Consider the following 16313-nt stretch of genomic DNA (forward strand, 5'->3'; position numbering starts at 1 on the left):
TACACATTCATCGTTTAAGGTTCGACACTAGCGGCGTGAGGTAGTGGTTATCGGAGTCGCAGTCGGGTGATGAGGAGGACGGGTGGAGTGGGGGGCAAATTGAAAGAGGGGGTGGGGGCAAATGGAAAGAGGGGGGAGGAGCAGGTGATGGGGAAAGCGAGGCAACCGAGAGAGAGAGAGAGAGGACTTGGCGATGACGTCAACGATAAAAAGGTATTATTCCACCAACCGCGCCTCCGTTGTTGACTACCAATACCTTTGCAGTGAGCACTACAGAGAGAGATAGAGCAGAGATAAATAGCTAAGAGGACGCATATCTCGCACAGTCTTTTTTGGCTACGAACTACTCGTCTAGAGCTCGTAAATTTTACCGAGTATAGAGTGTGGACAGTTGTCAACATTTGCCAGTACATATCTCAAAATCGGAAATTTTACTATATTCCTTAAAAAAATACTTTCTCAGATATATTTTCTTTATATTTGAGATACAAAAAATGTTGAACATGGTCTACTCTCTATATACCCTGAAAATTGCAAGATGGCAACATAATTTTTACGTTTCAAGTCCTCTTTTGGCTAACTATTATAAAAAGTTTTCGCCGATACATGTCTTGGCTACGAGAAAACAATTATAGGTGGCCTTTCAATGCTACCGTAGGGCCGGGAAAAACAGTAAAAGACACGGAATTTTCTGCCATATGGAAAATCCAAGGAAAATCGGGGGTTTCGGCTAAAATTATAGGCAAATTCTATTATTGATAGTGATAGAAAACCTGAATTTATTCTACCTGCCACACAAATCAGTCACTTCTGAACAGCGTGAAATTTTACTGGTGAGGGTAACAATGTGGAAATAGAAAAATTATTATTCCTTCTACTCATACGATTATGAATTTCCACCAAGTTACTCCCGCTACTATTTATTCTATCTTTACATTTTGAAAACATTATATTTCCATGCTTTTGATATCAACTCAAACCTATGTATTCCAATCAATTTCTTGGGTATCTGAGGGAAGCATACATCAGGGAAGGAATCTGTGGATAGGCCGTATTGTAAAAGGATATAAACCAATTTAGCGAGGAAGGGGAAATCTAAGGAAATGTCCCTAGAGCAAGACGTTGAGGAAAGTACTTGAGTTAATTAATGGTCTGAGGCGTTACTTTACGGAATTTATTCATATTGAATAAAAATTAAACTATGTTTTTCCTGTTTTTCCACATATAATATTTATTAGATCACTACCATGGTTTCAACGCACTGCGTCATCCTCAGGCCGCCTTTTGAACTCAGAATTTTGACGCTGAGGGATCTGGGTATGATCAGCGCTCATAGTGCAACTGATTCTTGAAAACAAAAAAATCTCTCTCTCGTATTCTTTGACGTACGTTTTTCAAATATAAATTCACGCCAACTCACGAACCGAGAGTTAATTTCGTGCATCAAAAGATGAAGTAGGCTTAAAAAATAGTACAATAGTGTTCAAAGGGCATCTTAGTAGAAATGATCTAATTACCACAGTAAAAACTCTTGAAGTATCCTGTAGCTGGCGCGTCAAAACGCTAACACACAAGATACGAGAATTATAGTTTCTTCATAAGTATCAAAGACAGATGCGTACAAAACTCGATGTGGCTTAAAAAAAGAGAAAAAAATAGGCTTTGATCAAAACTATGCAATTTTGCATCCTCTTGTTCAGTGGTGAAAACATTCCTACTAAGGTTTGAATAGAATTTTCTAAATTTTCTTTCGACGGCACGATAAGCATTAAATTGAAGAGGCATTTACGAAAAGGAAGCGATAGCCCTTTCATCGAAGTAATGAGAAAAACTGATTTCAATTAAGAGCAAGAGCACATTCAAGAAAACCTGGAGAGCCACAGGGTGGGTTCCAGTTCTGTTGGAGTTTCCAGCGATTATTTTCCACAGAATAATACGTCAAGTTGTATGTATGTTGTTTACTTTCCCCCACCAATGAAACCCGCTCCCCGGGTATTATCTCCCAAAGGTAAAGCCTCTTTTTGCCACTGGCTTTTCATAACCATTACTCATCAGGATACATCAAATGAGCGGGCAAAGATAATTTAACACCACGATGGCTGCAGTCCTGGTGATCTTAGGTCATACCTTATTGCTTGATAACGCGGAATAAATCCGCTTAGGAAAAAAATCATTCCCATCCATGTTATTTTTCACGAAACGATTTCTCGGGATCAGCGTCGAAAAGTATTTATCTTACCTTCACTGAGCCTCACAAAATGTGTCAGTGGTAATACCGCAATCGTGCAAGAGAAAAATTATTGGATTAAGCCATCATGAGGATTTAAGCCAACACTTCTGTTCACAGTTCCCTGCGGGGCTCTTTTGTAAGGGCGCGACTAAATATGTATTTTTATTTTTCCCTTTTACTTTTGCTCGCGTCAGCAGGGCCTCTGCGCCGACGACGTCATCTTCTCGATTCGAACCCAGAGTAATGCACGATCATTTTTTAATCACCCTTTGGAGGGAGAGCCATGAACTGATGCACTGAACGCCCAACGATGGGAGCTGTGAATTTTGCCCTCCCAACAGATTTACGCATCGGTAGTAAAATACGTACTCGAAGCGTGAAATGGGTTTCACAATGATTCTCCCAATGCAAACGAAATAGTTGAACTTTGTATTCTGCGGTCGTTAAACCAGCGCTTATTTCGCACGGCATATTCGTGAGCAATTTCAACACCTATGGATAATTTTCTATTGTTCATCGACCCGGTTTCTCCCGGCGGAAATTTGTTTCGGACTGTCCGCGTCGGCAGTTGCACAAGACAAAATTTTCGGACACAGTATTACCATAGAGTAAGTATATATACTTATATATATACATAGAAAACATGTTCCGACTCCGCATGGACAAAGAAGTATTTATTGAAGGAAATAGGACTGTTAGTTTCAATTCCGAAATTAAATCAATGTACTCTAAAGGGTTTGTTTGCAACACGTCTCACCATTGATTCTTTGCTAAGCTTGTCTACAAGTAAAATAAATTTAATTAATAAAAAAACTGAGTAAAACTGGTTAACAGTCACCACACTCCCATGGGGACAATGTAAGAACTTCGTGACGCAAGAGCGTAAAAGACCCGTAGAGAAGTCGTTCATTTTACCGAGAGATCTCCTTTTAACGAAGTTAGGCAGTTGTAGGAATTTTTAAATGCATAATTCAGCACATTTCTTACTAGCTTCACTAGTGTGCTTGCACTATGAGTTATATTTCACACGCATGTTTTAAATTATTTGGAAGAATACTTGATAAATGAAGGCGTTTATTGATTCTAAAAGAAATAAGGTTATACAAATGGTTGGATGGCATTTCAAAGTGATGTAAAGGACCCTGCTCAAGTTGTTTTTCTCCGGATGTCATCAAAATCCTAATGAATAATTTCAATTATAACGGGCCTTACGTTAGATAAATGGTCTATACTCAAGAGAACCGAAATTGAAATGGCATGATTACAATGCATAATAAATTCCAAATTCAGCAACGTAAGTGCGAACGCAAGCTGGAACTATTTCCTTCGGTGTTCGCATTTTTATTCTTGGCGTGCTTCTGACGAATCACTCACTTTAATATATGACACCTGTCTACACGCTATCATTTTTACCTCAACCACTTGGTCAAGTAAAATCCATCAACCTAATTGCAGGCGAGATGAATAACAACGGAGATTCTTCCGCCTGCAATTTTTAGGTAACACTTATTCGTAACACAAAACACGTGACTATAATTGCAATGATATCAGAATGAAGTTTGATATCCAAGGGACGTGCTGTGTTCTATATTTTTATTTTACTTCCCAGCACCAATAGATGCCTTCAAGTTTTTAAAACATGCGAATAGCAGATGTTTTTTTTTTCAATTTTTTTAGCTAGAGCGGAACCTCCATTAGGTATAAATGATCACAATTTACTTTTGAGATGTACGCTGCCAAAAATATAAAGCCATTATTTATCCAAATAGATATTTATCCCGATGTCGATCATTAACTTCATTTAGAAAGAGAGAGTGGTACTAAGGCCAAGATAAAAGGTCGGGTGCCAATTATTACATCAGTGTATACAAAGAGAAATACCTAAAATGGACTCGAACGCACAACTTGGCGCGCACATTTTTTTTCACCAACGAAGCAATCGAGAACGCCAAAGGCAAGAAAACGGGGCGCGGAAGTTGTTTCTGAAGACAAAGCCAGAGACCATTAATCACCATCCTTCACCAAAGTGACAGTTCAAACATTCTATCGAACGGTAGCGGATAGCCTTGGGGCGAAATATATGTAGTGATAAAATTTCTGGAGGCGAATGGATAGCATAAATAATCCATTAGCGGGAATGAGAAGCAAAGAGGGAAGTGTTTAAAACTACATCATCTAGGAGAAAACGGGTAGAAGACAAAGCGAGAAATCAAGACACGCTTTCAGGCTAAACCTGGCACGTCAATGGCAGGAGGAGAGACTACTACACTATGAATACATTAAATTGATCGTCACTCCCTAAATGTCTACAACACAAGAGATGAAACATAAATTTTGAATTCCCTTTTTTTATGTTTATCTAACACGGGCGATAAATCGATATTTCAATAAAATCTATATCGTCATGAACTAGATGGCGAGTGGTTTTCATAATGATGTGTAAGTTCGAAAAAAGATGTCGATTAGAGAAAAAATAAATTTAATTAGGGCGAAAAAGAAGTATTTCATTCCTTAGCATTCATGAATATTATCAGGAATAGTTTAGTGACTAAAAACAGTGCGAGTGGCATGGCAGGTGACACACACTCAATCTGGGCTATTATATAATTATACTTCTGTCCGATGGTCTCTGCACCCATGAATCATGGGTAAAGTTTACAAAAACCCAACCAAATACACATGACATGTGAAAAAGCTAACAGAAAAATAAAAAAATTGAACCCTTAGATGCATTTCAGGAGACCTCAGACTGCCCACCCTTTTAACAATACATTTCAGTACATCTCTATATAGAATTCCACCTAGGATCTTTGAAGGGGGGCTAAGAAGGCTACAGACCTCACAATGGGTAGTAACTTTGGCCATTTAAAATTGCATCTGCTACTAAAACAAAAGTATCCTCGTTTTTATTACTACATTTTGTACATTAATACACACGCATAAAAATTCTCTTAAAAAAATTCTGCCTTTCTCGTCAAAGAACTAGCTTCGAACCGCATGGATAAGGCACAATTTTGTCGAATTGTCTTTCGACTGAGGGATGACCCTTCGCTTGTTCCCCCTTCGTCCAAACCTAGAGGCGCCACTAATTCTGTCCAACGCTTTAACAAAAATTTAAAAACCCGGACCCCAGTACACGGCTGGTACACAGAACTCTGGCACCGATTTTCCCTACCCGAAATTATTCATCACCAACCTGGAGGTTTAGATGTTGGGTACGCACGGCGCCAAAGAAACCCACTGGAGTTGAGAGGAGGTGGTTGGTGAGATTGGGTATGAAGTGGTTACGGGCGGAGCGCGGGGGGTTGGAGGGGAGGAGAAGATCGAAGTGGGGTGAAGGTGGAGAGGGGGATGAAGAAGCAAAAAAGAGGAGCGCAGAGGGTGGAGTCTCACTCACTCATTCCATAAAGATCATCGATCTTCGCAAGGAGTGGATGACGTGTCTTTCGGGATGGTAAAAGTAAGCGGGGGAGAGGAATGTAGGGGGCTTAGAGGAGCAGGGTATAGGAAGGGAGATAGGATAGGAGGAGGTGAAGGGTGTATCGGAGGAGCACGGGTAGAGGGCGAAGCGGGAAATGGCGGCGGTTTTCGGCCGGGTTAGTGGGGGTGGTTTCCCTTTATTAATTCTGACGTAGAGGTAGGTGAGAGACGTGGGGGAGGGAGGGTTGGCCTTTTGTGTCTCCCCCGTCCCGTCCCGTGGAATCTGCATGCCTTGCAAAAGTAAAGGGGGGCAGAAAAGCGCGGGATTGGGGGGAAACGGTTATTTCGACCCCCCGTGAAAGCCCCACGTCGCCATTCGCATGCGAATAAATAATACAAAACCAGGATTCCCATAATTGTCCTCACCCCTCTACGTAACGCATTCAGGTTTGTTTCATGAACGTGCCCAGAAGTTGAGAATCATCGTGCAGGGTGAAAAAAGACAAAAGATGCTATCCAAAATGAGCAGGATCTGGTGCGTTATGCTGATGTTTCGCCGTAAGTAGAATGAGCTCAAGCCCATGAATATAAGCCACAGTGCGGTGAAACGCGTTGTGCGAGTTTAAAATAAAATTTCGGCAGACATTACAAATTTTTAATTATTCTATCACGAATCTTTCAAATTTCCACAAAGTTACTCCTAATGTAATCAGTTTGAATAAATTCACAGATTTCGGGCTAAACCTTTTCATATTTTCGGCCCGTGAAGATGAAATTGGTGAAATTTTCCACAAGAAAATTTACAAGGTTCACTAGATATCTCACAAAATTTTACACGTCATGAAAGACACCTGGCAATTTTCCAAATTGAAAAACCTAATCCAAAGCGTCACGTCATTATAATAGACGTGACTCAATTGGGTTTTATTTTTGACGGAATATGATCTAGGTGGCCCCACTGTATCTCAGTCACGATTGCTGATACTGAGGGTCAACTATGTTGTATAGATCGCAGCACAAATATATATATTTTTAAATTTTCAACCGAACCGTGCCAATCTAGGTGATCATTATCGCACCAAAATAAATGAAGCCTATTTAAACCATTCTCTTTCAGTTTAAAAACTAGCTCCCCAAATCAAATGCAAAAGCCATTTCCTTCACCACGGTGTGACATAACTGGTCAACTTTTTCCGGAGAGATATCGTAGAGCAGCATATTAAATGATACACAAAGATATCGTACTGACCACTTAATTTTACTTTCAAAAATTTCTGTTATACGTGTATCGATTGCCTTGCAATCATAATAAGGCACTGATGATGTTTGCAAACCAAATATAACAGCAGAGGATCCGAAGAAGGGAGATGGAACGCACCCGAAACTGTCGTCCACCAAAATGAGTCAACGCGGCATTAATCCAAAAAACATTATCCACGTTGATAGACGATTGTGAAATTACAATTAAATGGACGGTACGATATCTTTATCATTTTTTCATTTGACGTAACTGATTTCCACTTAACTACACATCACTGTTATAATTGAAAATTGTCTTTCATACTATGCATCTTTACAAATGGCAAAAGATAGAAAAATATGCCACCCAAAAATTTTGTTTCGATTAGACTGAAGACGACTGTCCATTTATGAGCCCAGCGTTTGAAAGAACGGGCACTTCTATCGCTAATTAAGCAATTGGACGCAAGAGACACGCACAGCCCGTCACTATACGAACATTACCAAAGCGCCGTAGGTATAGAGGAAGGGAGGGGAAGAGGTATGGAGGACATCGGTGAGCTGAAATCAAGCCTTCTCCTTCCCAATCCCCTGCTTCGGTGGAAAGGGTAATTAAAACGTCTGCGTGGATGGAAGGACATCAAGCCCACAGCCATGTGTGGATATTGATTTTTATGGTATTCACCTCGCGAACCAATATCGAGTAATGGATTCTCAAGCACGTCGTTCTCATTCTTTTTTTTTACTGAGGAAAACTACATTCGCGCGTGAATGGCCGCATACAGCATTCAGCGAACCAGTGACAACACTGAGATTTCATCTCGCGGACGCAATAAAACTCTCCATTCTAAATATTACGTCACAAATAAGCGTTTGTTACGAATGGAACAGCATTTCGTGAATTTTTCTCAATGAGTAACTCTCTTAACACAGTTTGCATAGACGCTGACCAGATCCTGGCTCGAAAAGAATAAATTAATTTTATGAAAGATAGGTTATCAACACATGGGCGTGCCCAGCGAGGGGGAGGGGGGGGGCAGCTGCCCCCCCATCCAGAAGTCGCAAAAATCTTTAACCAAAATCAGTACTGAATTGAAACGAAAGTATTCAACAAATTTTCTTTAATCCCACGAAAATTGATATATATTAGTATAATATATGTAACAAAAATAAAACTATTTTTTCAAGGAAATAACCTCATAAATCCCATGGCTTGCCCCCCCCTTAGTTATGATCCTGGGTACGCCCTTGTATCAACATGCATTGCGGTAAAAACAAAAAACCCGCAAGACAAACCATAGCATAGCCTCATTAAATAATTAAACGATGATAGATGAATCAATGCATATGAAACAAAGGAGCCTAATGATATGTCATATAAAGCCATTATAACGTAATGTAAACTCCATTTAAAATTATGCGGTTAATTAAGGCAAATTCATCACAAACAGCAAAAGAAATGTCCCTATCTCTTGATTTGATTTTGGATTTTACGAATAACTATCCGCAATTTAAGCATGCAAGAACATATAAAATGCCATTGGTTAGTTTACAAAGCTAAGCTTAGCTTTGCACAATACGTAAAATATCTACATCTCCAAGTTTCTCAATATATATCTACATATATATTGGGAGAAAATAACCGTCTATGGGCAGTATAGAATTAATATTTAACGCTTGAACATTCAATGAAAGTTCATACTACGTAAAATATCTACATCTCCAAGTATCTCCCAATATATATCTACATATACATTGCAAGGTGGAAAATAACAGTCTATGGACCGTATAAAATTAATATTTAACTCTTAAGCATTCAATGAAAGTTCTCTGTTTACATGTTCAGGATACGTGTGGACTACTTTTTAATTAGTTCATGAATTTCTTCTGCACGGTATATCTGCAATGAGAATAGTAGAAGAGCATTCAAGAGATTCCAGAGAGTGCGCTAACGAAGCCACGGGACTAATTCACGACGAATGTCAACAGAAAAAGCGGTGCTTTTTGACGCATTGCAAATATACCGACACACTTTCTCCATCTTCAGTTCGGGACTCACTTTCCAAACGTTTCTCGTGCTCACTCCCTCTCCACTCTTTTTTTCGCTCTCCCAGCCTCTAGAGTCACCCTCAATGTCTTCGCCAAGGACCGCAAAAAAACGTCTCCCCTCTCTCCACTTTAGACAGGATTGTATTGTGATCGGGTCTCAGCCACGAAATCGCTACTCATTATCTCCCGTCACTCGAAAGCCCCGAGGGAAAAATTATTTTTAGGGTTGTCGGAAGCACGGACTGAGTCAAAAGGCAAAATTACGCAAGTTGAGTTCCCTTTGAATGTAGTACCACATAAAACTCTTACCCTCGATTCGAAATGGGATAAATCTGTCCACCTCCTCCAGGCTTATTTGCCAAGTTGATTAAACGCTTTTGAATACTTGATGCAGTATGCCAACGGTCCATATGCCCTCAGTCCGTCCAACAATGACGAAGGATAATGGAAAGTAGGATACAAAATTCTGTTACCAATAATGCCGACAGAAGAAAAGCGTTATTCCGATATTTTGAACAATAGAGAAACCGGTAGGGTGACTATGAACAAAAATCAAAAATTATTCTTCGCGAAGTTTTTATGACACTCGTAAATTATTAACGAATTCTAATTACAAAAATAACACTAATTTAGCAGTCTTTTAATCGATATTAATATCGATTTATATCGACAGGTTCTAGTTTTTCATGGTTAAATGTGTAGCAATGTACGAATGGCAGGAAAATTACCGATGAAAGTGCTCTGTAAGTCACTGCTTAAAATATTTAGACGATGAATGTTCCAGCTGAATTATTCGACCATTAATTAGTGCCCTTGGCAACAGATTATAAATAGATTATCTACTACGGATTTTATCAAAATCCTGATGGATAATTTCAATTATGACTACGGACATTACGTTTGATAAATGTGCATGTTAGTTCGAGTATATCGATACTCTACTACATGCTTCTTCGCTCAGTAGCAGCCAAAATAAAAATGTAATGATCACAATGCTCGATAAATTTCAAATTCAGCAACGAAAGTGCGCACGCAAGCTGGAACTATTTCCTTCGGTGTTCGCATTTTACTCTAGTCGTGCTTCTGACGAATCACTCACTTTAATAAATGACACCTGTCTACACGCTATCATTTTCATTTCAACCACTTCAGCGCGGAAAATCCATCAAACAACTTACAGGCGAGATGAACAACAACGGAGATTCTTCCGTCTGCAATTTTAGATACCCAAGTTTTCGCAACGCAAAACACGTGACTAAAATTGCAATAATATCAGAATGAAGTTCGAAAACCATGGGAGGTGGAACTACATGGAATTTCGATTGCCGAAGAGGCAGGAATGCTGCAGAGCTGTACGTTCTTTCATGTTTCTTCATTCTTTCTACAGACAACTCTGAATCAGCTCATTCTAAACATTCAAATACATTTCGAAGACAAAATCATTCCAAGACGAAGTAGTCTGGGAACAGTGCCCTAGTCAATAGTTCATAGTGAATGCGCAGTCGATGCTGACACCGATAAATATTACTAAAAATGCACTTGCCGAGTTATAAAAATGAGCTATAAAATAACTAAGCAAAAGTCATGTATTATTTCTGAAGAGGAATTAGATAGACAAAAGATATCCAACTCAGTCAGTGGCTCGCTTAAAATAGCCATCGATTCGGCTCAAGAATAGCTTAAAAATCCAGATTGAGAGAGATTACACTTCAATTGCGTGACTGACACGTAAATAAATTAACTAATGCCATTAATATGCGTATGTATATTTGGAATTATATAATTTGATTGAAAGATATTAGATAAAGTTACGGTGTTCATGAATTAATGCTAAAATGCGCATCGTTGAGGACAGATATGCTATGGATAAAATGTTTTTCATCACTCGAAAGAAAGTAACGCTCTGATGATTTTTAGCATATGCGACAGCCCGAGGTGGACAATAAGAAATTATAAAAAATCCCTATGCTTAAGCAATACAAGCCAAGGCAGGTAATTCAATATATAAATTTTTAACCAAAAACATTTTATTTTATATATACTTCTATATTTACGTCTCTTACATTCGACCGCCAATAATCGTGTTTAGGAGCGACTTCTAAAGTAGAAAATATAAAATCAAACTTAATTAGAAAAACTTATCGTTTAAATAAAAAGATATTTAAGCATGGAATCCAAATAAATTCACGTTTGATACTTTCAAACACTTAATACTTCGCTATTTACGTGATAAAATTGAAAAAGGTTTTATCTGTTCTTGAGACCAATGGAAAAATGCTAGAGATGCTTCAATCTCAGTGGTAAAATCAATATCTGGGAAAAAAATAAAAAATGGGAAATGAGATATATTTAAGTGGGCAATTTACGCAAATTTACTGCAGAAAAATGAAAAATCATTGCGTGTAAAGGGGTATTGAAGAGAAAAAAGAGACGCCATAAAAACGTAGGTTACTACTTGCACGAAATAGTTATTTTGCGCTCGAGAGTATAGATCAACTGTCAGTTGTTTTATATTCCTTGGAGTCATTTTTAGACCCACATTCACACATGTTGCCATCGCCTCTACGGCAAAAACATATCGACGCTGTCGCAAGATGATGTCATTTTTTAACAGGACTCGTGAAATCGTCGGAAGAAGGTGACAAAGACGGGCGCGCGACCTGAATTTTTATTCGAACAAGACTCCGAGAAAAAAAAAACGCCGAAGGACACTTATGTTAGAGAATCAGTAATAGCAGTGCATATAAGGGGAATTGTGAGTTTGTGAAGCGGCAAATAATTAAATTAAGATACTTCAAACATAGGTACCCATCATTTTGAACAGAGATTTCCACTCCTGGAGGCGGGTGTTTAAGGTAGCTTTTTCACGACAGCCTGATTCTTATAAAATACTTTTTATTTTTTTCATAGATAAATTCTTTTTCATGCTTTACATCATTCATCAAGGTAACAGAGGAAGTGAGGGTACAGAAATGGTAGATAATTCAATTCCCGTATGCTAAAGATAATACTTTTATCAGCCAGTTGAGCCGACAGTAGCTCACTTTCACGTAACTAAGGCGTTTTGACTTCAAGTGCATACAATTCAAATTTAAATTACTAAAAATGTAGCCTGGACGAGAGCCTTAGTTTCATTTTATCATGATTTTCAAGGGATGGCGTGATTTCTGCCAGTTTGTTTTGCCAAAATCGACATGTATATTCCAGTATTCCAATGCGGATATTTTAATAGAACAGTAATGCCGTAGGAGAATACAAACTCGGATTTTTAAAAGCATTTTCGGGAAAAATATAGCAAAGAAAGCCAAAGGTTTGATGTCAGAAATAAAAACTTTATAGTAATTTGGAAAATCCAAAGAACTCGAGTGCAAAGAGATTGATGTCGAAGAGCTTCCATCACTCATTTTACTGGAAAAGATAAAAATTATTTTAAAAATCTCATTGTTCATTTCACTCTGTCCGTTAAGCGCCCGGATAAGATAAAAGACTGCAAGACCAAGAACGTCAAGTGATACCGAGTTTTGAAACGAGGAAATACTCTTAGCTGATAAGATATCGTCACAAACGCATTGAGCTCATTCGTGGAGTGAGGATCTTGGCTTAAATCATTATGGGAATGATTAAATGTCAGTTAGCAACAAAAATCGATCGAAATTAGATAAATTATTATAAGTAAGTTAAACTGGGAATTAAAGTCCCTAATTTTAAGCTATCAGGGGATGATCACCATCAATAATGCTCATTCAGTATACCACATTGAAGAAACGTGCAAAAATGACCGATCACTTTTGGCAATTCACAACTAATAAAAAGCGAATGAAAATAACACACTGATTCTGGGGACTAAAAATACATAAAATCAACGCTCGTGGGCTAAGAATCAACACGCAATATATTTACATTGCTCATAGAGCAAACAAGTTTCAAATGAAAATCTCCGAGCAACTAGAAGAAATAAATCACAAAAGATCATGACATAAGCCGCCACTAATCCATTACTAATTATGCTAATCGATTAAATAAGCTACATAAATTTTGATTTTAAGTTGAACATGGAATATATTGTTAGATAAAAGCTTTTCCGACTGAAGCTGGTCACTTCATGAAAGATTCCCCCGAAAAATCGACCAGCATCGGTCGGGAAACGTTGTGGCCACCCGAAAATTGACGCGGCGACCTAGCCCAAACGTATTTTATCTAACTAGACTAATACCCACGAAAGTTTTGCGAAGAATTGCGGATTGCATTCCTATTTTTTTCGAGCTTTTTGGTGATAATGTAGCCGAAAAGTGCACAAATAGTAAACACACAGGGCTCATTAACGCCATATTGAGTCTCTCTAATCGGAGAACCATATGGAGAGATTTGATAGACCCACTGACTGAACCACAGCACATTGGATGGAATTACAACCATTCAAATGATCTAAATTGGCCTGAGCGATAATGCATATTACCAAGGCTAATGCATGTCCAAAAGTAGAGGGAGGAACTTCGTTCAAATTCTAAAATTTCCTGTAACCCTTGTCAGCGGTTTTATTGCTTATATAAACCAATGAAACATTCTTAAATCATTTTTTGTGACAACTGAGAACTAAAAAAAGCTTCTTTAGCGTAGTGATAACGACGCACTATTCCAATTAAGCTGGAATAAATTTAGCAACTTATTCATATTGGAGTTGTAATTTTAACTTTAGCAAGGATTAGATCTCGATCAATATCCATCGCAGCAGCGTTGGGAAATTAGGAAATAAGTAAATCCGGAAAAAACTGCTTCACTCGATTGCCATACCGTACAAAAAAACCACAGTGAAATTTGTGAAACCCATCGATGAGAGACTCGGGACTCGATGGATTTTGATAAAGTCTGAGTGATTTATAAACGTCTGATAAGGTGGGAAGGGAAGGTAATATTCAAGGTATATCTACTCTATTATTGAAGGCAAACTCGGGTCCAATAATGAAGTCTACAACATAATTTGCCTTGAATTCCTCAAATAAGCCAATATAAATGAAATATTTAAGTTTTATCGGTACCCATTTCTCTCATGCAATTAAAAATGGCATTAGAGGCATGGAAACCAGTAAATCAAGTACGGAAGAATCACTCATACAAGGACGAGATAAATCTCAGAAAAACTTTGGATTGTCACGTTAAATAATTCTTAGTATGCGTAAGTCTAGTTTAAATTGCATTCAATGAGGTATAATGCTAATTTGGAGTCCTCAATGCGTTTGATTACTACTATAATTTCATTCGAACAAGGAAGAGAAATAACAGGGATTGATTAATATCCTACTATTTCTGTGCTCTTCTAATTCATGCTCTTATGAATTCCTAGTACTTTCCTCCACAATAATGCCGCGACAATCGACCCAGCCTTTCCTCACTAGCTAAATTACTCCCGTGAATATCGACTATAACAGCATTAGGGTGGCAAAGATATCACGCAATCAGATTCGTAATAGCTCGTCTAAATATCCTCCTTCAAGAGAAGAGACTATATTCGCCCGAAGCACGTATGTTTGGCGAATTGCAGTTATAATGGGATATGGATCGAAATCACGGGATCTCTCTCAGGATTCGATGCATTATAATCGCTCTACACCAAAGGCAACGGTATTTTCCCTCACCGCAATTTCAGTACTTGAGAGGCCAATAATGTCTCATTTGGGAATACAGACGGTGATGCGGATCAATGTTTAGTACACGATGGGTTGCGTTTTGAATACGGAAACATTCTAAAAAGCCGCGACGCGTCGTCAATTATAAAGGCGTCAGCAGGAGAAAGATATTCATACCATCCAAGCCTTTCCAAGCGCTACCTTCTTGCAGGGTACTCTGCTACCTGCTAGCAGCCCTCGTGGTAGCGGTGCTCATAGCCTCGCACCAAGGTGGCCTCACACGGCGGCAGCGGGGGCAAGAAATACGTCACACGAGCTTTTCCCAGCATTCGTACTTAGCCGTCGCGTTTTCGCGCGGTTGAAAATGTTCACTTTTCATTTAATCGCGAAAAATAGATATCGTCATTTTAAAAAATAGGAAACTACCAAATTTAACACGTTTCGGATCTCGCGTTTTGACGTACCGGATCCTAAAAGAGAAAATGTGAATATCGTAATCGACGTGGAAGTCGAGAAGCCTTCATCGAATAGCAAAATAGTTTATGCACCCTTAATGGGAGAGAATTTCCTCCTAATTTTTCACCTAGCATCGTTGAGAACAATACGTGCTCGACTATCGCTCTCTCTGTCTTCAAAGAATGCGGCGTAACCTAGAACCTGCCGCTTCCACTCCGCGCTCGACCGTGCTGCCGCACCCCCACATCTCGGGCGCCCATTAGAGTGCCACTCCTTCATATATATATTTTCGGGGCTTCCCGCTGACTGTATGTGAGTCCGCCCCATGGAGGGCGCAGACGAATATCGATTCGGCTCCGGATTCCCCCGCTCGCCGTGGGCCGAGTGCCTTTGGGGTGCGCGCGGCAGGGTCCACACACCTGACCCGCTGAGGAATTGAGCCGAGGCAGGGCCCTACTCCAAGCGGAGCTCCTGCAAATCCATCCCTCAGATATCTCCACTCCAACGCCCGCTACATTCAGCAGTTCTCCCGAATAAGAAACATTGTCAGAATGTAGGTTCTTTTCTCGGGTTCCCAATCGGGTCATGTTTTCCATGGCCAACGTTTCGGCGTACAGAAAGCGTTACACAGATGTCAAACGAATTGGGTTGGGAGCCGCTGGAGACTCGGAGGCTATGAGCTTAGATTGCTTGAGCAATTGAGAATGCATGTCTTCCACAGCAACAGGGAGAACATCATATCAGAACTATACTGTTTCCAAGACCGACAGACGCGATGAATTAAAAGAGATATTTTGCCGAACGAATAGGTATAGGAATTCATTTCTCCACCGTACGATAAAGGACTATAATAAATGGTAGGCGTTATTTCGTTAGAGCGTTTCCTTTTTCTATGAAAACGGCTGGTTTCCCAACACCTCCCACCACACGCCAATTGAGGCGATTTGCGAGATAGTATGTAGATGTGTTTTCAAAATAATGGGATAGAGTCATTATGGAAGTAATTGAAATTCAATTGCAATCGAAGAATTCAAATCGATACAGAAGCTTCGCCATTAGCAACGGCCAGAAACCGGTGTTGAAGTCGTTGAAAAATACAAGGAGTACAACTAACACCGGATTGGCTGCGGCTGACCAATCACGTGACACTTAACCCCTGGAGAAGGGGGTCAGGTGCCACGTGATTGCTCTGATAGATGATCGCTGTGACATATATTTTTCTCATCGTTTTAGCCGGGACTGACCAAACACGTCAATTATTTGGTCGAATTAATATTGAAATAAAATTTTTAAAA

This window comes from Ischnura elegans, chromosome 4, assembly GCF_921293095.1.
Source record: "Ischnura elegans chromosome 4, ioIscEleg1.1, whole genome shotgun sequence".
Lineage (NCBI taxonomy): Eukaryota > Metazoa > Arthropoda > Insecta > Odonata > Coenagrionidae > Ischnura > Ischnura elegans.